Raw genomic sequence first — 7,895 nt, 5'->3', positions numbered from 1 at the left:
TTGCTCGAAATTGATCATGTTTATCACAACACCGGTACGATACCAGCACTCGCTACAACTTACAATATCCAGAAAACACTCTATTGTAAATACAACTCTCTTTTTAATACAATTTATGACTGAACGTATGGAGGAAACATATATACACATCTGCGTGCAGGGCCGGCATAGGGGGTGGGCGAGCCACACCCCCGGCCGAGGCCCGATTTTTTTGGGGGGCTAAGTTCTTTTTATTTTTTTATATATATTTTTAAAAATGTGAATCTGAAAAAGTTTATTGGACCCTATCTATAAAATTTTAATATTATAACTTAGTGTGCCCAAATAATTTTAGTTATACCCATATCTAAAATCTTACACCATATTGTGTCCCTTAGTCTTATTTTGATCCATAATGTAATTCATTGGACCCTCTTTATAAAAAAAGTTAATCTTACAAATTATTAGGCCCAAATAATTTTAGTTTTATCCATATCTAAAGTCTTATAACATATTTGGCTCATTAGTCTTGTGTACTTTATAGTAAAACGTTAAAAAATAAAAAAAAAAAACAAAAAACTAAAGATCGGATATTGACGATGATGAACTTTATACGGAGTTACTTATTTGACACATTAGAAACCATTTAATTTAGCAACTCTATATTTTTTTATGTTTATTACTATAACATTAATCGTTGTTTAAAAAAATAGTTTATATAATTCGTTAGACTATAGGGCTATTTTTTTAGACAATTAAATTATCAGAGACGGCCATGTTTAACTTTTATTTTTATAAAAGTAACTAAGCGAAAGCTATATTGCATAATTAATTTCATGTAACTTTTTAATTGATGATAGATATCCCACACATGGAATCGGTGTAAGCTACGGTGGCTATGGAGGAGATTGAAGATGAATGGTATCCAATACAAAGACTAAAACAGCATTGCACATTGAAATTGGGGTTATGTTTCTGATCATTTCTTAGGCCTTGGAAATTGGAATGCTCAATGCACGTGGGCCTTTTGTTTTGTTCCATAATCTCATTTAGGTTTTAGTACGGCCCATATCAGCTTCCCCCCAGGCCGATCAGGGGCCACCGGTGTCATTATGCACCAATCAAGTTGATTCTTTTCATCAAGCTTGTATTTTAAAAATAACGGCAGTTGCTCTAACGAAACGAACCGATATCAATTCAATGTTCACGGTAACGTAATGTTACAATGCGTGGGCAAATAACTTGGAATGTTAAAAAAAATAAAATAAATAAAGAGACGGATTTAAATTTTTTAAGTTAATGAACGTAAGTTATTACTAAAAAATCAAATTGAATAATAAATAAAATACTTTTAAAAAACAAATACCTAATAATTATTAACTACTATTCATGGACCATTTTGATAGTGGTAGTGGTAGTGGTAGTGGTAGTGGTAGTGGTAGTGGTAGTGGTAGTAGTAGTAGTAGTAATAGTAATAGTAATAGTAATAGTAATAGTAATAGTAATAGTAATAGTAATAATAATAATAGAAGAAGAAAATTAAATTAAGAAGGAAAAAAAAGGTATACATGTTTTTTCTCTCAACTCATTTATTATTATCTTTGACTAATTAATTAGTCATAAACACTATCATCCTCCACACTTAAATTTTTTTGCTTACACATACCAAAATTTATCCTACACGTTTTGAAATTTATCATACACATATTGAAATTTATCATACACATCTTGTAATTCATCCTACACACCTCGTAATTTATGCTACACTTTAAATTATATATTTTTTTTTCTTATTTTGAAAAGTATGTTTTTAAAAAAAAAAATAATTACAAATTTAGTGTAGTTAACTATTAAAAAGGAAGACTACCAATTAATGATCCATCTAAGTTTACAAACATACCCTTACACTAATATTAAACACAAAAATTAAATAAAGTAAAATGAAACATTCCTATTGGTTGAAATTTCTTTTTTTTTTTCTTACAAAAAATTTTCTTCTCATTTGAACACTCCACTATTGTATAAAGGATGTTTTGTGAAAAGTGTAAGAAAGAATCTACACCCTTGATCTGTAATCTAATCGTTAAGATTATAATGGCAAAATTGTAAATAATGTTTATCATTAAAATAATTAATTTTATATATTAAGGGTATAAATGTAAATTTAAAAATTTTAAATTCAAAAACTCACATGCAATGCACATGCAAGTTCCCCCGTCTTTTTTTAAACGTCAATAATTTTTTATACTTATTAAAAAAAAACAAATTGCACCATAATAAGGAGTGTTTTTTATCTTTAATATGAGTACCATATTGCTATACTAATATAGAGAAAAAACATTCGTTTCAATCGGATGTTTTAGTCCCATGGTGTTTTTATCTATGTTGTTTTACTTGTATAGTGATTCAAGGCGTTTGTGTTTTATAGTAAAACACCATGAACATATATAAAACACCATAACATTGCAAATACCATTGAATTCAGCAAACTACTTACAATAAAACACCATAAATGTATTTAAGACACCATAATATTGCAAATACCATTGAATTAAGCAAACTACCATTTTCTTATGCGGAAATACTATGAAATTAAAATAAAACACAATAAAAAACAAAACACTATACAAGTATACAAAGACACCATTCTATTAGCAATAAAAATATCATTATATTCAACGAGCTAACTTTTTTCTTTTACAAGACACCATAATCTGTTTTGAATCCTAAAATAAAACACCACAGAAAACAAGATTAAAAGGTTGAATGTAAATGATATTTGCAATGTTACGGTGTCTTATATACGTTCATGGTGTTTTACTGTAAAACACAATGCCTTGAATCACTATACAATTAAAAAAACATAGACAAAGCATCATGGACCAAAACATCCGATCAAAACGTAACTTTTTTTCTCTATATAAGTATAGCACTATGGTACCCATATTAGAGATATAAAACACTCGTTATTATGGTGTGATTTTTTTTAAAAGTTACGTATAAAAAGTTATTGACGTTTAAAAAGACGGAGGGGTGGGGTGGGGGGGGGGTTGCATGTGCATTGCATGTGGGTTTTTGAATTTTATCTTTAATTAGGTTTTTTGTATTAAATTACTTAATTGCCCTTATCCTGATAAACTAAATAATGACATGCATCCGCATCATGTTCTTTCCTATTATTCTCACAAATTTCGTCGCGCAAAACACTCCAATCGAGTGGTCAGCCGATCGAGCTGCCACCTAATCGGACTGCCACCCGATCGGGCTACCACTCGATCGACCAGCCCTCTCCTCCCCTTTCTTTTTATGGAAACCCTATAAATACCCCTGTCAACATCACAAACTTACCTTTTCTGCACTCTCTCGTCCGACCAGCTCCTCTTGCCCACTTTTCTTTAGATTTCTCGCGATTCTTGTAAGTATTTAACCTAAATCTTGTACCTTCTTGATCTACATGCACTCCTACACCTTTCTATCTTTTGAATCTTAACTTTTAACCGTGAAATCACTAGATTTGAGGTGTTCTAGGATGATGCCATCATGGTGTTCTTATGAACTTCATGTTTTGGCTTCAATCCACCAAGAAAAACTTAAATCTGAACGATTTCCACACAAATAAACAAAGATCTTGCCCATATCTGAACATATTCATGGTGTAGAAGGATTGAAAGATGGTTTCTAACTTTCTTTCAACTCTTTTACACTCAATGCACTCAAAACCGATAGAATCGGAGCTTGTTCTGATCTCCTACTCATTCTTAGTGTTGGTCAGTTCAAGATCGGGATTCTATCTACGAGGTTTCTGATTTCGGGTTAAACATGAACCACCGTCACGAACCAGTGAACGGGTCTGGTTTGGGTGATTCATGTCCGACCGGTTCACAAAGGTCTTGGCAAGGTTCTGTTAATTAGCACGTTGTCTCGATAAAACTACAAAACTACCAAAACAACCAAGGAAGAAGACGATCAGGTCGACCAGGGCGGAGTGCCGCCCGATCGGACTGTTGTCCGATCGGATTGTCACCCGATCGGCTTGCACCTTGGTCCCACATTTGACTTTTATTTCAAACTTTTGAGGTTTGAACATCGAACGAAATGCTGTTCGATCGGATTACCACCCGATCGGATTACCCCTCGACTATGTGATGTCCAGACTTCAACCCTTAAACAATTTTCAAACATGTTCAATACAAACGGGTTGCCACCTGATCGGACTACGATCCGATCGAGTGACAAACTGTTGTGAACTTGTTCTCACTAAAGTGTCCAACCAATCGGATTGTCGCCCGATCGAACGGTCGTTCGATCGATCGACCTGAAAGGTAGAGATACTTCTATGTTTTCAAAATGCTACAACGAAAAACTTCAAAAGACAAGCTATCATACACAAACACATCCTTCCCAAACGAAGAAACAATCCACTCGAAAGGTCACCCGATCGGATGACCATCCGAGCGGATTGTCACCCGATCGACCGGCTACCTGATCGGAGTACCGTCCGATCCATTGACACTTCTCACCCATTCACATATCGCTTATCGTTATGTTATCGTTCTGATCAGGCTAAACTCGCTCTAAGCGCTCCCTTCAATCCATCATCGCTGTGAGTATACTCGAACCCTTTTTGCTTTCGCACTTTTAGGTGTTAGATACGTTACCTATATTCAAATCACATCAATCACACAACCCAAACACTATTTAAACGCTAACCATTGCTGCATGTTATACGTGACTCAATGAATGCTTGTTTGTTATGTTTACACATGGATTGCTGTCTACCTGCCTTAGCAACGATAGTACTATTTGTTTGGACTCAGCACCTGTTTACTCAGGGGTTGTTAAGGACAATTGGTTACATGCTCACAGTGGTGAGTGTGTATTACGAACTGCCTTGGGCAGTCAACCCGTAGTCATTTGTATCGATAGGTTCATGTCGATAGCTAACATGCCTCATTTTACATTGTGTACATGCTGGTTATGCGTAACGATTTCGAACTCTATTATATCTATTAAACTTGTATGCTCACCTTTACACTATGTGTATTGACTTTTACTTAAACGTATGTGGCATGTGCTTAAGATGTTATATTGCTTAGCTTGCTATGAAATCGAGGCTAGGAAAGGTCTAGAAACAAATAAACAATTGTCTGTATTTGATATCTGAGTTGTCAGAACAGAAGAATTTGACTAGATCTTGTCTGTAATAATTATGCTACCTTTTATGACATGGTATGGGACATGTTGCTTTAAATAATTGGTAATTATAGTTGTTATGGAAACTTCTGGACAATCTGTTTCGCTCAGTGCTACGCCCCGATGTTTCCGCCATCGGTTGGGGTGTGTCATGTGTTAATGTAAGGTGTGTGTATGTGTTTGTCAATCGCATAAAGGAAGTTAAGTTTTTGAGTTTTAGTTTTTTTGTTTGTGTTTGTCGTTGAGTGCTTGTATGAGAGGGCGAGAAGATAAGTTATAGAGATATAATGGAAGTGGCGACTGAATTAGGTTGTGGTGGTGATACACATACAAAGAGACACATAATAGTGTGTTATGCCTGTTGTTTTTTTATTATTATAAAAAGTTAGGGTTTAGTTTTACAAACGTGAGTGTCAGTTTGGGGTACATGTGAAATGGGGTGGTGTGGTCGATGGTGTCTTATTGGGTTGGTCGTGGGTGGTGGTTGCCTGGTTAGTCGATGAGAGGGGAGGGAGAGGGTAGGTGCGGAAATGAGAGGACTCAAAATGTTGAACAATTGACATATGAGATAGTTAGGGTTATTGATGGGTTGGAAAGACGAAAATGCACCTTTGTCGTTAAGCCAGCCAATTACGAAATATGCTGACGAGGTTAGAGTGAGGGGCTCATAGTGTAACATTTGTAAATCATAGGGACTTAAATGGCGAAACATAAAAAAAGTAGGGTTGAACAGTGATCCCATCACCGAACCACATGAGCAAGTTGCACTTTACTTTGTTGAAGAATCGAAAACGCTCTCTTTCCTTTGGATAAAGAGCAGATCGAGGAAAACGAGCCTAACTTGGGAGGACTGGAAACATTTCAGATTAGATGGTATGGATTAATGATCCTTTTCGTTTGTTGCATGTTGCAGTTGCGGGTTGTAAACGCTAGCTTCTTGCTAGTTGGTGTGAGGGAATATATTTGGTTTTGTTGGTCGTTTAAAAAATATTATTGAATTAAACTGTTATATCTATACAAATGATAGACTTGCTTAGGTTTGTGAATATAATCAAACAAGTCATAATTAACCTGACTCGTTTACACTATCGGTTTCCACCATTGGCTTTAAAGATACTAATCCTTGTGATTTATTATGTGAAGTATCCCTCCGTATAAGAAATTGTTTTCTTCAAAGTTTTTATGAGAATTTTTATTTATGTAAAAGGAAAATGTTTACTTAAATTTATAACCACTTGTTAAAAAGAGTTAGAAACTTTAACGGAGTAAAAGTGCATATAAACTTAGGGAAAAAATAAAATAAGAAGTTTACTTTGACTAGGAAGTGTAGGAAGTAATAATGAGTGGACACGTGGCAAATAACAAAAAACATAAGGAGAGACATTTTAGTCAATCTCTTTTCTTCTGTTTTATTTATCTTTCTCTGCATCTTCAAAACCCACAATCTTCAATCTTTCATTCACTTTCTCTCTCTAGAATTACTACAACATAGTTGGATTTTCTTCATCAATGAATTGTTTAAACACTCAATCAACGTGTTATTCAATTTCTTTGAAAAAACCCAGTTTATTTTTATGCAATTTCTCATTTTTTCAATTTAATATAATGCAATGCAATGGAACTTGAGAAATTGATTGAAATGGATACTTCTCTTCTCAAATGTCTATGATTCTAACCTTCTCTTGATGTATTCTTGCGTTTGGGCAACATTATTTGTTCCAATTTTATTAAGAAATTAGTGATAAAAAATTGCACACTAGGTGTTGGACAAAATGTCTCAAAGAAAATTACAAAGCAGTTTTCAGTTTAAACTTTCATTCAGAATTGTGTTTTTACAAAATAATGAAAAAACATATTTTTTGTATATTTTTTTTTCATTGTGTTTTACAAAAAAAATGTAAAAGCAACTTTTTTTTTCTATTAGGTTTTTCAAAAGAATGAAAAAAACACATTTTTTTGTGTGTTTTTTATCCATTGAGTTTTACAAAATAGTGAAAAACACAGTTTTTTGTCCCTTGCGTTTTACAAAAGAATAAAAAAAATACATTTTCTGTGAGCTTTTTGTCCATTGCGTATTAGAAAAAAACTTTTTTTTTGTGTTTCTTTTTCTATTGCTTTTAAGAAAAACACATTTTTATGTGTTTTTTGGTCCATTGCGTTTTAGAAAGACACATTTTGAACTGTTTTTAATCCATTGCGTTTTAGGTAAAACACATTTTTATGTGTTTTTAGTCCATTGCGTTTTAGGTAAAACACATAACATTTTTATGTGTTTTTAGTCCATTGCGTTTTAGAAAAAAAAATAATTTCTTTTGTGTTTTTTGTCTATTGCGTTTTAGGAAAAACACATTTTTATGTGTTTTTTGGTCAATTCTGTTTTAGAAAAAACACATTTTGAAGTGTTTTTAGTTCATTGTTTTTTAGGTAAAACATATTTTATGTGTTTTTAGTCCATTGCGTTTTAAAAAAAAATATTTTTTTTTTGTTTTTTGTTCATTGCGTTTTACGCATTTGGGTTATCGAAAACTTTTTTTTCAAAAGTATAACAATAGTGTGCTCGTTTTAAAGATAACAAAACACTCCTTTTTATGGTGCAATTTTTATAAAAAAATAATGTCATATGAAAAAGTTATTAACATTTTAAAAACGAGGGAGAATTGAATGAGAGAAAAACTATTAACTTGGATGGACTAGAATACCCTTAAGAATTTCACGCGCCTCCT

Source organism: Helianthus annuus, chromosome 9 (assembly GCF_002127325.2).
Source record: "Helianthus annuus cultivar XRQ/B chromosome 9, HanXRQr2.0-SUNRISE, whole genome shotgun sequence".
In the NCBI taxonomy this organism is placed as follows: Eukaryota; Viridiplantae; Streptophyta; class Magnoliopsida; order Asterales; family Asteraceae; genus Helianthus; species Helianthus annuus.
The sequence above is the reverse complement of the archived record's forward strand: the minus strand, read 5'-3'. Positions refer to the sequence as shown.